General features: G+C 43.3%; 1 protein-coding gene across 1 annotated transcript in view; it reads right to left on the minus strand.

The window, feature by feature from the left end:
- The window catches only part of LOC141975278 (maestro heat-like repeat-containing protein family member 2B), a 129,341-nt gene that overhangs the window by 49,113 nt on the left and 56,837 nt on the right, over positions 1–23,391 (minus strand). The window lies entirely within an intron of this gene.

Consider the following 23,391-nt stretch of genomic DNA (forward strand, 5'->3'; position numbering starts at 1 on the left):
ATCTCAATAATATGTCATCATAATAAAGGAGAGTTGGCTGGGATTTAGAGCAGGGAGTCAGTTCACTTGGGTTTTATTCACATTCTTTGACTAACTTGCTAAGTGGTGTTGAGCAAGTTACTTAATTCCCTGTGACACAAGTCATCCGTAAATGGGGATAATGCTTCCCATTCTCACAAGGGTGCTGTGAGTCTTAATTCATTAGTATTAGGGAAGCGCTTTGAGATTTTTGGATGAAGATGCTAAAGAAGGGCAAAGTATTATTAGAAGAGATTTCTGCTGGTCCGATCGTGTACTTTTACTGTCTACAGCCCATGTACTCCACTGTGTGTAAAAGGACAATGATCTCTTTAGAGAGCATTATATCATCCTGATCTGTAAGAACAGCATTTTGCATGATGAGTTTACGCCTGAGGACAGAAGGGCAAATACTGATTCTACTGATGGTGCGCCAGGCCAAGTTCTACACTGAATTACCCCCGTGCAGTCCCCTGTACCCCCATGAAGTCAGGCAGAATTTGGTGTGGACACCTGGAAAGCGGATGTAATTTCATGAAACTGCCCTACCTCATCCTTCTGCAGTTTCTCGAGCAGAACTGTCAGAACGATAGCCCGCTTGATCTTGGCTAAAAAGGCAATCCTGAGGGCAATTTTGTCCTTATTTTGGTCATCCATATGTGCCAGGAGGGAAACAACCTCATTATAAACACCTGAAATTAAATAAAAGGATTCGGCTGGTTACCACTGATAGCAGAAATTGGTGCTGGCCTCTTTAATTCACTCTCCAGTAAAGATTCTGCAGGAGCCCAAACACTGTGAGAAGTAGACCTGGGAATCCTGGAAATCCTCTTCCTTCCTCCTCATGACCAGGTTTGTTTGCTGAACTACCCAGTGTGCTTGGGGGGAAATCATAATGAAGCAAATTTGCTCCTTTCAAGTAGGTCCCCATGTAAAATAATCTTCCTTTCCCTCTTTACTGTCAATTGATGAGTTTTGATAGCATACAGAATAATAATTTAACTCTAAGTCAAGAAATAGAGCTAAAGTTAAGCACATGCTTAAGAGTTTTGCTTAGTCAGGGCCTCATTTTCAAAAATCCTGAGCACCCAGATGTACCTATTGGCTATGCTGGGAAATTTTGGGGCTCGGTATCTCTTGAAAATCAGGCCACTGTTGGAGACCTCAGTATGAATTTAGAAGCCTAACTTTAGGCCCCTTGTTTTGAAGAAAGCCTTTAATCTTCTTTTATGGTAGTTGAAATACTTGCAGAGAAGACTCATGGAACGGAGTTCATCCAGTTCATAGAATATCAGGGTTGGAAGGGACCTCAGGAGGTCATCTAGTCCGACCCCCTGCTCAAAGCAGGACCAATCCCCAACTTTTGCCCCAGATCCCTAAATGGCCCCTCAAGGATTGAACTCACAACCCTGGGTTTAGCAGGCCAATGCTCAAACCACTGAGCTATCCCTCCCCCCTGTACAGTTGCCTGTAGAGGTCATAAAGGAATTCCCCCGCCCCCCCCCCACCCCCATGCACAATTGGCGAGGTGTACGCTGTGAGTGGGGTGGGGTGGGGTGGGTCCCTCCAACCTTCATCTGAAGCGTCAGGGATTGACCATAGCAGGAGACGGGACACTTGCTAGGGTGGACCAGTGCTCTAAGATGGTTCAGAGAATCTGTTTCCTTAGCTGTCCTGCTCACATGCTCAGGGTCCAACTGATCTCCAGAGTTGTGGGTGGGAAGGAATTTCCCCCTGGTCGGATTGGCAGGGACCTTTGAATGGCAGGATGGGGCACTGATCACCTGCTAGGATAATCTGAGTATATCTGACCTAATCAATTCTCGACCATGGCAAGGGCCTCAGGCATTGGTGGAACCTCAGTCTCTCCTGTCCTCTGCCGATGGCACACAACAGTTTTGTCTCCTAAAGACTGAAATGGCTTCGTCCAAGACAAGTTTTGGGGTTCAGTGTAGGGTTGCTAGGTGAAATTTAGTGGCCTGTGAAATACAGGAAGTCAGACTAGATGATCTAATGGTCCCTTCTGGCCTTAAACTCGAGGAAACAATGAAATAGCTGGTGTATGAAAAAAATCAGGATTTGATCTCCCATGGATCTCTTCGCTCTGGGCAGAAATTCTCCAGGAGACTTAATATTTCACAAGAAATCTGAAATGCCGTATTTATCTGTCTCCATTGTAACAGCATTCCAAGCATGAAGGAGGAACTAACAAGATTTCCCCTTCCCAGGAAAGACTGCTTGAGGTTAGGTGATTGCCCATCCGTTATGCAAATTGCATCCTTCAGTTGTAACACCCAGATGCAAACGGAATCATAACTGTAACCTACTCTGCCCATCTGTGTGGGATGAGGAGCACTAGTGTTGCTAAGAAATGTGACCCCATGCTTTGTTCTCCCTCATTTAAGATATTAGCAGAGCTTCATTTAGACAGCTAGAGGAGAAGTCCTTCTGCCTTTTTTGTTCTAATTTCCCCTATCTCTGATGGAGTTGGCTCCATGGATGCAGAAGACACAAAATGAGGACCCATAACAAACATAAAACAACTGGGAGAAAAGAAGGAAGACCTCCCCCATAACATTCCCTAGAAACTCAGATTCTCAAGAAAGTTTCCAGGTCCAGAGGCTGTAGGCCAACTCCTCAACTGGTGTAAATCAACACAGCTACAAGGAAGTCAACAGAGGGACACTGGTTTACAGCAGCTAAGGTTCTGCTCATACAAATGGAGAACATTACAGCTAATCTGTATGCCTATGCTTTCTAAATGTGTGTGTAAATATAGACTGGATATAGCGAATACAATGCTGACCCTTACCTCTGTCGGTTACCTCCTGCTCACTCACAAATTTATTCATGTTTTAATCTTTCCTCAACACTTCCTCCAGTCCTGTCTCCAAAGAGCTCCAGTACTGATAGGCAGCTGGCCTCTCAGGCTGTCCTGTCCAGGATAGCCAGTTCAGATTATGCAAGCACTATTATGACATCGCTGTGACTGTGACATAGCACATAAACTGCTGCTGACCAGGTAGGTGCTGTGATGACATGGACAAGAGCCTCAAAGGTATTTAGGCTCCTAACTCACACTGAAATCAATAGATGTGAGGAACCGAAATACATTTCAATATCTGGGCCCATCCATGTACGCAGTCCAATAGGTGGCTAAATTTGCTCCAGTGTAGAATTTCTCATTCGCTCTAAATCCTTTTGAATTTTGGTTCCGTCCCTCTCTCAGTTTGCCACACTTGCCAATATTGGTTTTATTGGAAAATCTGCTCCTGGTTGAATTGATAGAAAATAAAAGCACCGAACAAAGAAAGAGAAGAAACTGCCTTGGAGAATGCACAGTGACACTTGAGCGTGGTTGGTTGGTTGGAATGCACAGTGACACTTGAGTGTGGGTGGTTGGTTTCCTTTGCTTTTTAATTCGGTTGATTAAAAAACTTGATGAAATCTTATTGGACTGTATTACAAATATTGATTTTTATATTGTTTTACAATGAATTGAAATTTATTCTTCATTTCCATGTCCCGCCAAACAAATCAACTAAATTATTTTTTGTTGTGTTTAATACAGCGTGGTGTCATATGTATGGCCATATGTAGAGCCCACACTTGATTTTGGAGATGATGTTGCCTTTAAAGCATTCAGAGTGATGACACTCTTTGCAGTAAACCATATGGAAAAAGAATTCCAGTTACATGTGTCCTTTGCTATGTATAACTGATTTTGTGCCTTACCCTTTCTGATTTTGCCCTTACACGGACATGCTATTCTTTTGTACTCCTCCTTAGTAATTCGTCCATGTTTCCCCATTTTGTAGGATTTCTTTTTGATTTTCAGGTCATTACAAAACTTCTGATGGAGCCATTGGCCTCTTACTATTCTTCCTCTCTTTCCTTTGCATTGGCAGTTGTGCCTTTAATATTGTCTCCTGGAGAAACTGCCAGCTTTCCTGAACTCCTTTATGCCTTAGACTTTTTCCCCATGGGTCGCTACCTACCAATTCTCTCAGGATGTTAAAGTCTGCTTTTGGCAGTCCTTCTCCTGTCATTCTCATTCCTTCCTTTCCTTAGAATCATGAAATCTATCCTTCATGACCCCTTTCACCCAAATCACCTTCACATTCACGTTCACCACCAGCTCCTCCCTGCTGGTCAGAATCAAGTCTAAAATGGCTGTCCCCCCGGTCACTTCCTCCATTTTCTGAAACAAAGCATTGTCCCCAGTACATTCCAGGAACTTATTCGGTAATTTTGGGTTTTACCATATTCCTTTTTCAGCAGATGTCTGGGTAGGTAAAGTCCCCCATTACGATCAGGATTTGTGTTTTGCATATTTCTGTTGTTTGTCCTAGAAATGCCTCATCTCCCTCCTCTTCCTGATTTGGTGGTCTGTAATAGACCCCTACCAGGACCTCACCCCTGTTTATTCCCTCTTTTATCTTTACTCAGAGACTTTCAACTGGTCTGCTTCTCACCTCCTTCTGGACCTCAGAACAGGTTTACAATGCAATATGTCCTCTCTTTTTTTTCCTGCCTGTCCTTCCTCAACAAGCTATAGCCCTCTATATCAATAGTCCAGTCATGAGATTTATCCCATCAAGTATCTGTGATGCAGTTAAGCTCAGTTAAGATTTATGTACTAAAACTCCCAGTTCTTACTGTTTATTTCCCATTATTATTACTCCTTGCTTGTGTGTACAGACATCTGAGATGGTAAGCAGATGCCCCCATGGATTTCCCTCTTGTTTCTCCGATAATTCTACTGCAGTTTTCCACATCTACTTCTCCCCACGCAGCTAATCCTCTATTAAGGCCACCTTTTTTTACCTGGTGGCTTTTTTCACCTGCCCCCTCTGAACTTAGTTTTAAGCTCTTCTCCTAAGGTTGGTGAGTCAGTGCATGAAGATGTTCTTCTCCTTCTTGGTCAGACGGACCCCATCTCTTCCCAGCAAACCTCCTTCCTGCAATAGCATCCCATGGTAGAGGAAGTCAAAGCCTCCCAGAGACCCATCTTCATAACCCTATTCTGTGGGCATGCCTACCATTGAGTGTGTATTGAGCAGAAAGAACACTCAGTGCAGGAGACAAGGGGACTGAGTTAAACTGCAGATGTCAGGTTCACAAACTTCCATTTTCCGTGACTAATCTCTTAAGCTAGTGGGGATGGCCACGGTATAAAAATATTTCTGGAGATCAGCATGTGATTATTTGTATTGCAGTCCTGCCTCACAGTCCCAGTCACAGAGCAGGATCCCATTGCGCTAGGACCTGTACAAACAGAGAACAAGATGGTCCTTAACTGTCATTAATTAATTAACACATCTTAACAGCACAACAAACAGACAAGAGGATAATAAAGCAAGCAAAAAAGCCCCCTTTGACCAGGTATCAGCAGATAACTAATATAGTGCTACCTATTTTAGGAACTTTCTTCCTGATTCAGGGTCTGATGTGACTCAGCCCCTGTTCCATGCCATTGTGTAAACTGGGGACTCGTACATTTGCACAAGATGGAAAGTATCCAGTGGCACACCGTTGAGGCCTACTCCATTTTTAGTACATAAACAGCAGGCCACTCTGCAAGAAGCTAAGGGCATGGTCAGCACAGAGAGTTTGCCTGTCTCTGTGCTGGTGTTCTGCACCCCTCACTGTCTACACCTGGCTCCATAAAGTCGGGCCTTTCCAAAATGCAGCATCAGGTAGGAGCACAGGTAATTGTAAGAATGCTTGCTCATTGCAGCTGTTAACATCCGGGCAAGGCATCCACATATAAGTCCACGACGGATGGACCAGTGATGGGAAGAGTGTTCATGCATGTGACAAGTAACACCATGAACTATGTAATGCCACAGAACAAATTAAGATCAAGAACAGAACAAGAGTATGTGTGGCAAAGCCATGACAAACACTGTGCAGGCATCAAGGAGCTCATAAATTAGCACCTCATCACCCCAACACTGCCTCAGCTTGACTTAGAGCTTGGGCAACAGTAGACCCTCAAAAGGAGGAGGCCACAGCTTTACACCCGTGGTCACTGTGATGTTAACTGGCTGCACTTGACAAGAGCTGGATCAGAGGTTGACTTTGAGTGTATTTACAGGGGGCAAGGTTTTCACAACACAAGCCTTGTGCACACACACAAATAGTGTTCTGCAGCAGCGCAAGTTGAGCTGCAGCAATGAGCAGCGGGATCCTGCTTGGGCTCGTAATTCATACACTTCTCTCACTAATGAGGATCAACAGATCAACCCATACTGAATGCAGCTTGACAATATACCATCACTTAAAAGACATTACAGTCAGAGAGGATGATAAATATTCCATTTATACACATTATGTACAAGGCCCAAAATGACTGAGGATGCAAGAAAACAAAGCTGGTAAATTCAGAAAATGCATTTGTCATAAATATAAAGAGAAGGGTAAACCCCTTTAAAATCCCTCCTGGCCAGAGGAAAAATCCTCTCACCTGTAAAGGGTTAAGAAGCTAAAGGGAACCTCGTTGGCACCTGACCAAAATGACCGATGAGGAGACAAGATCCTTTCAAAAGCTGGGAGGAGGGAGAAAAAACAAAGGGTCTGTGTCTGTCTGTATGCTGCTTGTGCCGGGGACAGAACAGGACTGGAGTCTTAGAACTTTTAGTAAGTAATCTAGCTAGGTATGAGTTAGATTATGATTTCTTTAAATGGCTGAGAAGAGTTGTGCTGAATAGAATGACTATTCTTGTCTGTGTGTCTTTTTTGTAACTTAAGGTTTTGCCTAGAGGGATTCTCTATGTTTTGAATCTAATTACCCTGTAAGGTATCTACCATCCTGATTTTACAGAGGTGATTCCTTTACTTCTATTAAAAGTCTTCTTGTAAGAAAACTGAATGCTTTTTCATTGTTCTAAGATCCAAGGGTGTGGGTCTGTGGTCACCTATGCAAATTGGTGAGGATTTTTACCAAACCTTCCCCAGGAAGTGGGGTGCAAGGGTTGGGAGGATTTTGGGGGGTGGGGGAAAGATGTGTCCAAACTACGTTTCCCAGTAAACCCAGTTAAAGTTTGGTGGTGGCAGTGGAAATTCCAAGGGCAAAGGGTAAAATTAATTTGTACCTTGGGGAAGTTTTAACCTAAGCTGGTAAAAGTACGCTTAGGAGGTTTTCATGCAGGTCCCCACATCTGTACCCTAGAGTTCAGAGTTGGGAAGGAACCTTGACAGCATTACTGAAAAAACAGCTGCAGATTGACTCCTGCTAGCAAGAAGCTTCTGTACAATGTACACTAAGATATTGGGCTTAACCCAACGCAGGGCTAGGCTGAATTAAAGTCAGTCAAAGTTTCGTCTGAGTAGGGTATGAGGCCCAGCTCCTCAAAGGTCTTTTGACTCCTAACTTCCACTGAAATCAGTGGAAGCTAGGAGCCTAAATCCCTACTGTAGAATTTGACCCAATAACAACAATAATAATAATTTGCATTTCTAGAGAGATTTTCTTCTTCAAAGCATTTTACACACATGTTTTCTAACTCTCTGCTTCAAATAAAAGCCATTATTGACAGACAATTATATTCTTCCGTCACAGCACAGACAAATAGGAGAGTGAAGAGAACACAGTTTATTAATGGGATTTTAAGCAGGTTCTCGTATGGAAAAAAAATTAAAGATCCAGCACGCAAAAGATGACTCTGCTTAGCTGTGTGCCTTGTGGCTTAAAGCAGAATTCCAAGAACATTACTTCGCTTTTTGAAATGGTTTCTCAATTAATGACAACTCAGAATATCTGCTTCCACCTAGTGGTGCGGGTTTGCATAACAGGTGTTGTTTGTATTCCCTGTTTTCGATATCTTTGCCTAAAAGATAAAATACATCAGAATCTACTGAGACAATTCACACTTCTGCACAAAGCCACAACAGCACTAAGAATGTATGTATTTGTTAGCAAATAGGATCATTAGGGAGAAGGAAAAGGATAATCTCAGAAAGAGGCTCTCTCTTTCTCCTTCACTTTATTCTATATAGGTTTTTCTACTGTTCTCATCAATGAAGTATCTGAGCAGCTTCCTCTAGTACATTAATAATATGACTCACATCTGTCATGGTAATATCTTTTATTGGACTAACTTCTGTTGGTGAAAGGACTGCACAGAGTTCTCCTTCAGGTCCTTGAAAGCTTATTTCTTTCACCAACAGAAGTTGGTCCAACAGAAGATATTACCTCAGCTAGGGTGACCAGATGTCCTAAGTTTATAGGGACAGTCCAGATATTCGGGGTTTAGGGCCTATCAATCCCACCCCACCCCCATCACGATTTTTCATACTCATTATCTGGTCACCCTATCCCTCACCCACCTTGTCTCTCTAATAGCCTCGGAATGACATGGGAGTTTGTTCTCCTGTCACAGACTGTCCCCTGAGAAAGCTCTATCTACTGCACAGACAAGCCTCATCCTTATAGTAGAAAACTTCATGGTGCCTGAGAAATAGGCCCTGTCAGCCACAACCCTAATCCCAGGGATTTACCTGATATTTTAGATATACTGGGCCCTGGCCACTGAGCCCCTGGAAGAGAAGGACTGCGACCTGGAACCTGACTTGATGTGGTCACGTTGCAGAAGTATGTACACAGTGTCTGAAGGCAAACAACGCTTCAATGGTCACTGAATGAGGGGCCTGTGGAAAAAAATAGTACAATTGTGCAATTAAAGACTGTGTCAAAATGCACGTGCGCAGTACTCAGACTCCCTGAATCCTAGCATTTCTGAACTTTCCATTGCTCAGTTTTGCAAACTTACTAATTGTTATTTTAATGCAGATTTTTATATATTTGTTGGGCGTCTAAAGATATAAAAATACAGACATCGATTCATATCATTGTCATGCAAACATCCCCATTTCATTGTTTGTTTTTAAAGAAAAAAGTACAGGACTAGGTTCTGGCAATTTCTGTATTGAGCTGTAAAGAAAGATATTTTTAAGGGTTTTGAACTGTCGAAACAGAGGCCCAGAGATTGTCTCACACAGGGAGGAGTGGGTGATGCAGTGCACACTTTCCCAAGCCAGCAGAGTTGCTGGACCCCAAGAGATTCCCCCTCTATTTCTGAGTCAACCTATGCCAGAAGCAAGCAGACAGAAGGACAAAAGTAGCTCTCCATTTTAATAAAGGCTCTTGTAACTTCCTGGGTTAACTGGTCCCTTCCATTCTTTAGCTGACTATTACTCAGGCTCTTTTCTTACTGGCAAACTTGAATTTTGATTTTTCTACGTCATGGCCAGTCTTTATCGTCTCTCTTGTAAACTTGAATATGCCAGTCCCTGAGAGGACATACTTTCTTGTTTTTTCCTGATTCGGCAATCATAGCTCTGGGGATTGAGCTCCCATTTAAGGTACTTTTAATGATGACCCCCCAGTCCTTTATTTCATCTATCAGGATGTTCAAAGAGAGCAGCTACCCTTCACTGAATGCCACTGCTCTGACTTTGGATTCCCTTGTAGAATGTGTGGGGCTGGGGTAGTTGTCTCAGCTGGATTCTTAATCCAGAGGAAAGACGCTCTCCCCTGTTCAATCAAGATCAGGAATGGCACATAGATTTGGGAGAAAAAGTACATTTTACTTTTACTCTATTTTCTTATTTCTCAAAAGGAACAGTACAACAAAGATAAAAACATTGTGAATAATCAATATAGGTATTGATGTATCTTGTCTGAAATGGGACAGCTGCTCTTCTACTCTCGGGGTGGATGCCATATCAATAGATAAGATAAAAAGGCAGGCCTAACTGAGAGACTGAACCCATATGAGGGCCAAATTCTGCTCCTCGGTTACATGAGTATGTCGCTCCCCGACTAGGGCCCAAATCTGTGTAAAGAAGAGTAAATCTGGTCCCGAGGGAGTATCGAACAACTTCCAAACTGTAGAAGAAGGGTGGTTGAGTCTAAACTATAAAGACAGTTCCAAATATGGACCGCAGTTCAGGAAAGCAGCCTTATTCATCCGAGCATATGAATGATGTAAGAAAATTCTGAAAATGTGGATCTTAGATCATGGTCATAATTTAAAAAAATTAATTGACACAGTTGGACACCATTCACATTTGAAACATAAAGTAGCTTAAAACTGTCCTAGCTTGAAGTGGTTTGAAACTGCTTCAGGAAATGTGGTCCTCTTACAAGTGTAGATGTGAGGTTGCATATATGGTAAAGCCATGTATACAGAATACATGCTGATTTTAATCCTACAAATTTCCTAAACACTATACAGAATATCAAATTGCTTATTTTTAAATCCTAACCAGAGAAAAATTAAAATGATTTGTGCAAATAATTGAATTCTAAGGATTGTGTAACAACAAACACTCTTATTTTCTAGATCTACTGAGAGCTAGCTCTGAGAGAACAAAACAGTATTTTCAGTGTTTATGGTTCTTTACTGAAGCAGGTCTATTCTTTATCTAAGAATAGGAAAACAAAAGAATTCACAATATTGTTATCCCTTTTGACCTGAGCAATTAGTGAATATTTTGGGTCTTGTGAGTTGTTTCCATTAGGGGGAGAAATGGATGATGGAGTCAGGTATTTTTTTGACACAATCCTGCTTATTTACAAAGAATGTACACAAAGTTCTATTTCCCTAACAACAGCAGGAATAGTTTCTTGGCTCACAATTCCAAGCCTCTTTCTATCCAGCAGTCTACCATAAAGCGCTCGCGCTCTCTCTCTCTCTCTCTCTCTCTCTCTCTCTCTCTCTCTCTCAACTTTTTCTGAGATCACACTACAAATACTTCTCTGGGGCTCCTTTGTGCTTCTGAGGTGTCACACTCCCTCTCTTCCTCCCCCCCCCGCCCCGAACCCCATCCCCCTGCATTTGCATTCAGACCCCAGTGAAAGCCCATTCCACTGTATGGCTCAACTCCTATTCCAGCTTTACTTGATGGTGACTTCTATTAAGTCAGCCATCTATTCCACAAAAGAGCTTGATTGTTTTTACATTGATCCTGAATAAAGGACAACTGGTATGCCCACCAGCTTCAATAAGGCTTCCCCTTTCCCCAGCATAACTACCTGTTTTCATGTTGTTTTTATAAATCTGTATCTTGTACACATCCGCAAAACCCACAGCATTCTTTTATTCTTACTAACCTGAAACAGGATATTAAATGCATAATTTCAGTTACACCAATGTAAATCTGTGGTAATTCATTAGAATTATTCCATATTTATCCTGGTGGCAAAATATGTTAGCAGGTCACTAGAGAAAACATGACACTTTTTGATAATTGTTATTGTTGCCGGCACCCGGTGCCGAGAGGCTAAACAACAGCTGAGGTTGGTTCGCTACCCGGTGTGCTACACCCAATAATCACAACGGGGTGGAGAAGCAGAAAAGTTTATTTGCAGCTGCAAAAAGGTACAGGGAGAATAAAATCTCCAATCCTGCACCCAGAGCAGGAAGTTACACAGGCTTTTATACATCCTTTTTCCCAGCATACCGATCCAATAGCAAGCTGCCCTAAGTATCCATATAGCCAGCCAATTCAGTTCCCAGCTAGTTCCCTTGTTCTCTGTATCATTTGTTAAACCATACATAAAGCTGCTTTATTCAGCATTGTTCTTCCATATCTGCCCTCTTTGGCCTTGTTTAGTTTCAGGCAGTCTGACTCTGCAACATATTGTTGCAGATCCTCAGCATAACTGCTGCGAGTGTCTCCAGGCGCGGGGGGCCAAGGACACTTGGGCCTAGTACACAGAGCTGCTGCGAGTGCCTCCAGGCCGGAGTGGGGGGGGGGCAAGGACACCTGGGCCTAGTGCGAGGGGGCTTCATCGACACTCGTGGTCTTCCATCCCCTCGAGATACCTAGTGGCCATGCCCCAGTGTCCCCACTGAACTCCCACATCTGAACTCCCAGCCAGGGCCCGTACGTGCTCCACCACTAGAGGCCCTGATGCAGCAAGCCACCCCTATAGAGCAAAACAAAACTACTTCCCACATGGCATTAGGATAGCAAACGATAACAGAGAAAGATAAGAACTTGCTATAACAGGGGTTCTCAAACTTCATTGCACCACGACCCCCTTCTGACAACAAAAATTACTACGCGACCCCAGGAGGGAGAACCAAACCCTGAGCCCGCCCAAGCCCTAGCTCCCCCGGGCCAGAAGGGGCCAAAGTCAAAACCCAAGGGCTTCAGGCCCAGGCAGGGGGTGGGGGGAGCTGTAACCTGATCCCAGGGCTGAAGCCCAAGTCTCAGCCCTGCTGCCCAGGGCTCAGGCTTGGGCTTCAGCCCTGGGCCCAGGCAAGTCTAACTCCAGCCCTGGCGACCCTATTAGAAAGGGATCCCGACCCACAGTTTGAGAATCGCTGTGCAGTAACATGCACTGATTATTGGTGATACTTGGTTTCCTCACAAAGACATGCACAAGGTTACATGGAACTCATCAGATGGTTAAACCACAAACCAGACTGAGCACATGTCAGGAGACCGGGTTGTAGGCGGTCAGGCATAGTGGTCAGAGTGGGAGTCATGCCTAGTGGTGAGTGTCCAAATGCCAAAAGCAGGGATTGAGACAGGGCCAAAACCAAGAAGCAGGTCCAAAGATTAGAACTAGAGTCAGAATCCAAATGCCAGAGCCAAGAATCAAGTAGGGTGACCAGACAGCAAATGTGAAAAATCGGGATGGGGGTGGGGGGAAATAGGAACCTGTATAAGAAAAAGACCCCCAGATCAGGACTGTTCCTATCAAATTGGGATATCTGGTCACTCTAGAATCAAGGGAGAGTCGGAGTCAGGAATCAGAGCCAAGGGTCAGAACCGGATCACCGGGGCAGGGAAGAAGGGAGCAGGGCTGGTTCTGAGGCAGGAGCAAGGCTGGGTGTAGGACAGGATCTGGGCTGAAGCTGTGGAGGAGCAGAGCAAAAGCAGGGCTTGGCAAGAGCTGAGCCCAGGGAGGCAGAGAATCACTGAGCACCCAGCGAGCGACTGCTGCTGCTGAGTTGAAGAACCAGACAGCTAACTTCTTCAGCCAATCTGGCAGGGTGGTCCAAGCAGGACAGTGTGGGAGGATGGTGCCGTGGGGAAGGCGAGCAGAGCTTCATCATCATGGGCTTGCTTCTGGACGGCGCCGTGCCTTGTGGTGTCGGAGGTCTATCTTGCCTGGTGGGAAACTGCGGTGCCATCATGGCAATCAAGTCCCTGGCCACCTCAAACATGTCCAGGATGGAAGGGAGCTCCTGCTCCTCCACCTGGCACTCTCTAGCAGGAGGGTCCAGTGGCACCAGACTTGACGGATCCCTCTGCAGGCCCAAAGTCGACAGTGCTGATCCCTGCGCAGGACGCATACCGCTTATGCTGTCAGAGCCAGTGCTCTGATCATGGGTGAGCGCCCTCTATTCGTCTTCTTGTGCTGCTTAGGTGGCACTGGTGAGTGCGAGCCGTAGTTTCTCTAACAGAGGCCAGAGCGCTGCACACAGAGGTGCTTAATGCCAAGTCCTGCTCGCCCAGAGCCGGCAGGGGACGGAGGGCTGCCTCCATAAGGAGTTCTTTGAGCCTGAAGTCCCTTTCTTTCTTTGTTCTCGGGTGGAGAACTTTGCAGCTCTTGAAGTGATCTGTTTGATGTGCCTCCCCCAGACACTTTAGGCAGGAGTCATGGGGGTTGCCCATTGACATGAGCTTGTAGCAGGTCCCGCACGGCTTAAACTCTTGGGATGGAGGCATGTGCCGAACCCCAAGAGGGGAGGGAATTGGGCTTGGGGGAACCCCCCACTTCTATCTAACGAATTACTGAAAACTAACACTAACTAATTAACTATTTACAGGTTAACAGAAAGTCCAATCACTGGGGAAACTGCTTGCGGAGGCAAGAGAGACACACAGCTCCAACAACCGTCAGAGGCAGTAAGAACGAATTGAAGAGGTGGCGGGTCGGCAGGGACCTATATACACCGCCATGAAGGCGCAGCTCCAGGGGCTCCCCAGCTGACCCGACGGGTACTGCTTGGGGAAAAACCTTCCGACGACTGTGCACGCGGCATACGCACACCTACTTGGAATCGACATGAGCAAGCACTCGAAGAACTTGGCAGATTCCCCCACAATGAAACCCTAATGCAGGGCAGCTTCACCGTTAATCTGTGCATTAGATTAGGAGTCAGCAAGCACCTGACAGGGCTGTAGCCATGGGTGGGCCTGAGTGGGCTACGGCCCACCCACTTAGCATCCAGGCCCACCCAGATCGGGGCTGGAGCTCCCCGAATCCACAGGCTGGGACTCCCAACACCGGGTCAGTGTCCATCCGCGTCCCGCTCCTGCCAGCGCCACATGCTGCTGCCCTGGTCTCCAGCCCTGCCCCTACAAGGTTCACCCCCGCCTCCCCCAGGCAGCCTCATGGTCAGGTGCCTGCTGAGCAGTAAAGGACAGCTAGAGTTGGTGGGGGAGGCCGGTCTCCCTATCCCCAACTGCCCCGTCATTGCCCGCCCAGTTTCCCTGTCCTAGCTACGCCACTGCCTGTAAAGCTTTTCCTACAGAAGGAAAGTGCTCTCTTCAAATCACCACTCTGCCAGCAAAAATAGCTGAAGGCTGGTTCTTATCAGCCTTCCCTTGAAACTTCAGCAAAGCCTTAAATACAGGCCCTGGCAGAATTCGTCTGATAGGAGATCCCAACACAGGTGTGGTGAAGTCAAGGGGTAGTCAGTCCGTATAGCAGAGGGTACAGCTTCTCAACCAAGAAACAGGCCTTCTGTCCCCAATATTCAGCTAAGCTCTATTCACGGTACCTCTTCCACTACCCGACCACAGAAAACGTCTCATTTGAAAGAGGCTCTCTGAAAAGGCCCCCTTTGTACACTGGAAAGTGATCTCAGCAGGATTCGAATTAAATCCCATTTCCTTTACCCTTTTTAGGAACACTAGTACGGCTGCTTTAGTCTCCAGAGTGCTTTAGAAGCATTCCCAAGAGCACCTGTGTGAGACAAATCATCCCGTCGTACTCGTGGGAAAAAAGCGGGCACACACAGCCTGACACATTTCAGGCAAGTCACTTAATACTGAGAAAACTCTCAGGAGTCCTGCTAGAAGCTGCCGTTACGCAATAATGCTGAATTTACTCCATTTGCTTTTCCATGACAATCGTGTGATGCCACAAACCCAGGATAATGACACCATAGCAGGCTCAAGTTCAAGGAGAGGAAGAACTGGGTTACAGCCATGCATGTATTTTATTCTCATGCAGAGACCCAATAACAACAATCGTATCCAACATGCAAATGCCAGCTTTTGCAGCACTGAGTTCCAAATGTACATATACCCAGAGACAACAGTAGCAGGGGCATGTCTAAATGTAAGTAACATTTAATCGGTGTTTTAAAGAATGCAAATGGTTCAGTTCATAACAAGCATTTCCAAAAGCAAGTAAAAACCCATCACCCCCTTCTAGAAGGGGAAAAAAGATGCAAACTATTAAGAGAGTCTGTAGGTTTTTCACAGCGGGGAAAAAATATCCCGGATACAGTGATTTGACCAGTTGTCCGTGAGGTGTCTTTGTATCTGTGATTTTAATAAACTCACCTTCCAGTCAGGGCTCCTGCCCTGCGGAGCTAGGCCTGGCTCCCCGCTCCCCATCATGATGGAGGGGCTGCTAGGCCAAACCTGAGCATCGCTGCAACCCCATGCACCAGGTTCCAGCACCCAGGAAGGGAAGCCAGGCAGGACAGGAGCTGCCACTGCAGGGTGAGTGTGGGGCAGGCTTGTTCTCCATCCCCATCACCACCTCACTCGGGCCCCTCCTCCTTGTTTGTCATGGCATTTTTGTTTTAAAATATCAAAAATCAAGCCCGTGACTTTACTAAATGTAGCATGATTGCGCCGTGATTTTTGATAAAAAATGTGATGACAAATCTTCAGCACGAGTTATCATCTGAGATGTAATGCCCCCTCTGAAGTCTGTGTATTTTTGAAGATTTTATCTACTGAGTTTTCACACAAGTCGGTATGACTCACGCAACTCTTTCAAGAAATTGCTTTAGGGAGCAAATAATTAATATAAGTTGTTCCTATCCCCAAGAGTATGATTCTATTAAATGTTGAAAACTTAAAGATTTTTAGAAACCAACCTACTTAATGACATCAGAATTTTCCAAATAAAAACAAGAAACACTGCATCATCCTTTTCAAATGAATTTAATGCCACTGGAAGAAAATGCATTGCCAGCACTAGAGAGTAAAGTCTTATTTATCTGTAGAACAGGTACAGCACAAATGAGCTTCCACTCTGCCTGGCAGGACCACGTCTAAGAATGAGAGGACAGTTCAGTCTCTTAACTATTCAACTATGCGTATTTGTGCTAATTTTGTAGAGATTTTTTTATACAGATCTGTGGAGGATTGATAAAGACAAATTCACTTCACATAAGCTGTCAAACAGCCTTCAGGTAGTAATGGCTTTTAGTCCCTTCTGACCTGTACCTAGCTAATCAGGTTATTAGTTTTCTTCCTGTGATCAACACACACAGCTATTTAGTTGCAAACACTCAAATGCAAATCATAATTAAACATGTACCTGGCTGTTCTTCCCACTCTGTGAATGTATGTATTTGCATCCTCTGGACAATCAAACTGAATGACCCAGTTCTCTGCAGGGAAATCTGTGGAGAAAGAGAAAGAGATTAAAGCTTTAACACGGCGCAGTATTTTATTTTGTACTACTATTCTGAGAGAGCCATCATTCAGATCAATTTGTAGACACTGCCTGTGAACAATCTCCTGAATTGAAAATTAACTGCATGTATCAGCATATCATAAACAGCTATCCCCTTTGTCAAAGTGAACTAAAATTAATGGTGTCTTCATTTCCTAAGTAATGACAGAGCACTGAATGGAACATAATTTCACACCTGGCAAGGACAGGTCTTACAGATAATAACATGCCCTGGGATTTAATGATTGAGTAAGTGATTTGACCCACTCTTTATGGAGAATATCAATTTACTATACAATCAGAGCTTGAAATTAGTTGTGGTCAGCTGCTTCTACCATATCTATCCAGGTATTAAAACATCACTTTCTATTTCTATGACAGCAAAGAGGGGGTTGCTAGGTAAGACTCAACAGTCCACATTGAAAGGCAGTCATAATTAAAAGGAAGAAAATTTCAAATTGAATGGGTTTCAGAGAAGCAGCCGTGTTAGTCTGTATTTGCAAAAAGAACAGGAGGACTTGTGGCACCTTAGAGACTAACCAATTTATTTGAGCATAAGCTTTCGTGAGCTACAGCTCACTTCATTGGATGCATTCAGTGGAAAATACAGTGAGGAGATTTATATACACACAGAAGATGAAAAAATGGGTGTTATCATACACACCGTAAGGAGAGTGATCACTTAAGATGAGCTATTACCAGCAGGAGAGCGGGGGCGGGGGGGGGAGGGGGAAGAAAACCTTTTGTAGTGATCATCAAGGTGGGCCATTTCCAGCAGTTAACAAGAACGTCTGAGGAACAGTGGGGGGAAGGGGGGGAATAAACATGGGGAAATAGTTTTACTTTGTGTAATGACTCATCCACTCCCAGTCTCTATTCAAGCCTGAGTTAATTGTATCCAGTTTGCAAATTAATTCCAATTCAGCAGTCTCTCGTTGGAGTCTGTTTTTGAAGTCTTTTTGTTGTAATATTGCGACTTTTAGGTCAGAGATCGCGTGACCAGAGAGACTGAAGTGTTCTCCGCCTGGTTTATGAATGTTATAATTCTTGATGTCTGATTTGTGTCCATTTATTCTTTTGCATAGAGACCGTCTGGTCTGGCCAATGGACATGGCAGAGGGGCATTGCTGGCACACAATGGCATAGATCACATTGGCGGATGGGCAGGTGAACGAGCCCTTGATGATGTGGCTGATGTGATTAGGCCGGTGACGGTGTCCCCTGAATTTAACGGGCATTCCAGGCTAACAGCAGTCAAACTTGGTTGCACTGTGTAGAATCAATATTTACTATTTGATGATGGTCACAGAATATGCAACAATTATCCACACAACTGTTTCTAAACAGACGCATCCACATAAATTCCTTAGCAGTGAGAACCAAACCGTATGGAAGGTAGAGATGGAGTCCTATGCTCTGTCGCCTCCTAATTTAGAGTATTTCCCTCTTCTAATCTGTTGGAGACAAGATGATATTTTGGGCCAGTGAATTTTACTTCTGAATGTTTGAACCCAACTTCCGATGTCAGACAAGTGCAAGTGAGTTCTTGAAAGCACTTTGAACAAGTACACCTAATCACTTTTAAGTTATTAAGTATGAAAAATTATATTGTAAGTTACAAAAGCACAATGAGAAAACAAGGGAACAACTAATATGCTTTCCTTCTAACAAAAAACAGTCAAAGGAAAGCAAGACGTACACAAAACTACTTCCATCAATAGGAATCTTCTTGTTCTTGCCTCAGCTATTGTTTTACCTCGTTAGAAGCAAGAAAGGAGAGCTGATTTTTCCCACATTGACATTTCAGTTCAGAGGCAGGCATTACAAAAATCCCTCCAACTTCCTCTCAACAGCTACTGGTTGGCTGCTCCTTTTATCTACTTCTCAGACTAACCCATGGAATGCAAGAGGCATCAGAGTATTTAAAGCCTTTGAAAACTCTCCTGGCATTCGGGACATCCCGTTCTTGTTATCTATTTCCTGCACACAAATTACCGAGTGCTGGAACAGCTGGACGGTCTATGGATTAGAGAGCCACACAGCTTCAATTCAACACGTCAGTAATGAACAGCATTACAAGATTGCTCAAAACAGACATTTTACAAAGTCAAACAGGAATAAACTAAGTACAGATTACTGAAGTGAGGCCCCGTTAAAGAGAGAGACCGCATTGAGGAGACAGTATTTTAATTATTTTAGTTTTTGGATATAATGACTGGCTTTTAGATAAGGAAGCAACAAACTGTGATGGTGATAGTTCTCTACTAGGAAGTAAATATATTCTTAGCATTTAAAGCAAAATAGCTTTCCTCCACCCCAGAGATGGGATGGGACCTGATTACATGAGTGGAAAGAGATTATCACCTTCCCCCCAGATACTGAGACAGGAAGCTAAGGTGCCATACTCCGCAGAGCGGGAAGCACCACCTAGCGAGAGTGTCAAGTCCTGCAGAGAGCTGGGGAGTGGGCAGGAGAGATGGGGCGTTGCACCTTAGCAAGTCAGAAGTGTGTGGGCTAAACCAGATCTCCCCGGTAGTGCAGCTTTCACAGGCACTTCAGTGCACGTGCACAGATACCAGGATTGCATCAGGGTAAATCCACCACCGCCTAATTTTAGTATTTCCACCGAGAGCACTTTCTTTCACCAAGACATTTGTTGCCTGTTTATTATGGTGCACAACAACGTGTGGGTTTTTTTTAAGTGCCAAGAATTTTTTTTTAAGCTAGTAGTTAAGGAAACTGCATATATTCCCTGACTCAATCATAGAAACAGAATTTCTACCAAAAAATTAATCTGTGTCTTCTCTCTACACTGAAGTCAGCAATATGGCAACATGGATATTCATACCTTCTTATATCAGCGAGAGAGCAGACACTGGTTTTTACAACTCATTTAAAAGACTTGAAAAACAAATACATCCATAAAGCCTTTCAAATAAGGTAATCTGTAAGGCTTCTATTTAAACAGTCGGTAATTATTAAATATCTACGGCATCATGGTGCAAACGCTTAAGCACCAGTACTTCAATGGACTGCTCGCGGAAGTAAAATTACTTTCACAATAAGTGTTTGCAGGATCAAGTCAAAAGACCATAAAGAAAGTCTTTCCATACTCTCAGCTGCCTTCTCTTCCTTGATACCACATAAGTATTCATATCACCACCTTTTAAAGTCACCCCTTTACACATTATGTAAACAAAGTACAAAATGTCCCACACCAGTTAAAAATACAACCAGCTCTTACTGAAACAACTTTCACCATCTATTTTTTTCAAACACACCTGTTAATTTTTGCACTCTTATTTTACCATTTAAGTCTCTCTTGCAGATTTCAAAATAATTAGTTTCACTTCCTCATACTTGATTATATCCAAAAAGAAAGAGATACATATGAATGGTACCTCCTTACAACTTGCATAAAACACAAGGCTCTTCTTATTCAGGTGACTTCTCAGGAAGGAATACAACATGTTTAGTTTTTGCTGCAGCCCACAAACAATATAATTCTGGTCCATAGTTGCTGGGGTACTGAAAAACAAAGGTCAAGCTAGACTCTTCTCATATCGACAGGTTTCAGAGGAGCAGCCATGTTAGTCTGTATTCGCAAAAAGAAGAGGAGGACTTGTGGCACCTTAGAGACTAACCAATTTATTTGAGCATAAGCTTTCATGAGCTACAGCTCACTGTATCTGATGAAGTGAGCTGTAGCTCACGAAAGCTTATGCTCAAATAAATTGGTTAGTCTCTAAGGTGCCACAAGTCCTCCTCTTCTTCTCATATCATTTACATAAGAAAACCAGAAGAGGCGCACAGAGTACCTACAGACCTGCCACTCGCTTTTCCATCAGCCAGAATTTAAAGTTAAAGTTTCACTGCCTCATAAGAATGGCCCTACGGGGTCAGACCTAAGGTCCGTCTAGCCCAGGATCCTGTCTTCCGACAGTGGCCAGTGCCAGGTGCCCCAGAGGGAACGAACAGAACAGGTCATCACCAAGGGATCCATCCCCTGTTGCTCATTCCCAGCTTCTGGTAAACAGAGGCTAGGGACACCGTGCCTGCCCATCCTGGCTAATAGCCTCCATATTAATTACGCTGAAAATGTCTTCCCCATTTTCAGAAGCATGCGTGGAAGCGCCAATGAAAGGCTCATGCTTTCTGAAGACTTACGATTTTCTTACTAATAGCTTCACAATTTTTAAGTGACTTTCTAGATCCAGTTGGCCCTTAAGCCAAAAAATGCCTGTGTGTAAATAGTGACATTCAAACGGTCTTGACCTAAAATGCAAACCTTTCTTCTTAGTCCTCTTAAAGCATCATTTGTGCTTAAGGCAATGTCAAAGCAGAGTCTAAATGTATAAGAAAAATAAATTTTTAACTGACTGCACTAGTTACCTGACATGCAGAGTGTCTCTGTAAAGGTCTAAATTGTCATCTTAAATTACTTTCAAGTTCTTTAAACAACAAAAGAGAATAGCCCATAAAAGGTTAGTTCTTAACATACTTGAAAATGCTGCTTTGATGCTCTCTACTTCCCACCCCAGATTGACCAAACTGAAATTAAAAGGAACTTGAAGGTGCCATTTGTGAGGATGAAACTGCAATGCTCTGCTCTCATTTTTATTCAGCCAGTAGTGCTCTAAGCCATGCTACGGTAGTTGCCATTTTGTAAATCTCTTGCAGGAAATTGTTTTTCTCAAACGGATGAAATACTGGGTACCAGGGTCGTAATTCTAAAACAAAACAAAGATTCTCCGTTTATTTGTTGCTTCACCTTGTCGTCTCACGGCAGCCACTGAAATGTTTCAAAAGCTCTTGTGAGGCAGCGTTACAATAAAGACATTCCCTTCTCAACAGGGAAATGCAACTGCGTGTACAAATAGCTACCCCACCCCTCAAGCTAAGGTAGCTATATATTTAATTAGGGCTTTCTATCCTTTTCTACCAAGCAAAAAGGGGATTAACAATGTAAATTGTGTTTCTAACGTTTCCAGTTATTCAGGTTTCAGAGTAGCAGCTGTATTAGTCTGTATCCGCAGAAAGAAAAGGAGGACTTGTGGCACCTTAGAGACTAACCAATTTATTTGAGCATAAGCTTTCGTGAGCTACAGCTCACTTCATCGGATGCTGTAGCTCACGAAAGCTTATGCTCAGATAAATTGGTTAGTCTCTAAGGTGCCACTAGTACTCCTTTTCTTTTTTCCAATTATTCAAGATCCAATTTTTTAGGTAATACTATCGCAAGTGTACGCGAAGCAATGGATTGAGAAGCTGTTTTGAGTATTGGATTAGTGGACTCAGAGTCAGAACTTGGGTTCTGTTCTCCACTCTGCCACTGTGTGATCTTCGGCAAGTCATTACTTCAGTGCTCTTTGTTCTTCCCTCCATCTGTATGTTAAGTAGGCAAGTATTTTTATACCTAACATGGGAGCGGATGGATTTCATCATTCAAGCTGATCAGAAATTTTTTGTTGGAATAGTTACCCATGGGAAAATGCCCTTTCAGATTTTTTTTCAAAACTTTGTATTAATTTTGCTGTGAATGTGAAAAGTTTTTCTTGGAAATTTCCAAAATTTCACTTCAGAACAAAGCTCTAGTTTCAAAATTAATTTGACAGGTTATTTCATTTGTATTTTTACATTGCATGATGGTCGTGGTAAGACTGCCTATGTCCTATGTCAAGCCTTGTCAGAGGATGCAATACTGCTATTATCCAGAGGTCAGTATGACAAAACAGTCAAAAGTCTATTTAATTTATTTATTATTCAAACATTAAGAGCAGCTGCTGCATAGAAAATGAAACATTTTATCTTATTTTCTAGACAAAAGAGTCTCCTATTTTTGTTCTAATATAACAGTTTGGCGCTAACATTATCAACATAAAAATAAGCAACATTCAGAGTACTAATTCTAAGAGCAGCTCTTTTCAATAACCTAGTGTTAGTCTGGAATCATTTTTCTAGGATATTGAAAACCAGCTGGTCCTCTAATTTGTATAGCAAGTGCTTATCTTATTGTCTAGATCCAGACGTCAAACTGTTTCATAACAACACAGACGAGAGACTAATCTAGAAATCAAGATGTTCCAATCTGTACTGAGTACCAGCTGGAAAAAAATAAATTTCAAAATGAAGATTTTTTTTAAATCTAATTGTTTTAGAATTTCCATTTCATGAAAAATTGGAAAATATTTGTTTTCATTCCAATTCAGAACAAAACCAAATTCTGAATTGTCATAATTTCCCATGAAACAGGAATTCTGAATTTCCAACACTCCATCGAACGTTCATGTTTGTAAAGTCATTTGAAATCCTCGGAGAAAACAGCCTACAGAAGTGCAAGATTTTATGGTATTAAATACTATTCTCTCCACCTGGGTTTGCTCAGCTTCCCCCCATCCTCCCGAACATAAATGCCACTGAAGACAACATGAACCCTTTTGCATCTAGTTGTAGCTAAAAAGTCAGATCAAGCTAAGGCACCTTGGTGAAAATGAGTACTTGTGGCAGGTGCTTGATGCATCCGATGAAGTGAGCTATAGCTCACGAAAGCTTATGCTCCAATAAATTGGTTAGCCTCTAAGGTGCCACAAGTCCTCCTTTCCTTTTTGCGGATATAGACTGACACGGCTGCTACTCTGAAACCTGTCAATATGAGAGAAGTTAATCCGGGTTGAATCTTGAAGAAATAAGGTTTCTGGAGACTG

The sequence above is a fragment of the Natator depressus genome, chromosome 20 (assembly GCF_965152275.1).
Source record: "Natator depressus isolate rNatDep1 chromosome 20, rNatDep2.hap1, whole genome shotgun sequence".
NCBI classification, from domain to species: domain Eukaryota; kingdom Metazoa; phylum Chordata; order Testudines; family Cheloniidae; genus Natator; species Natator depressus.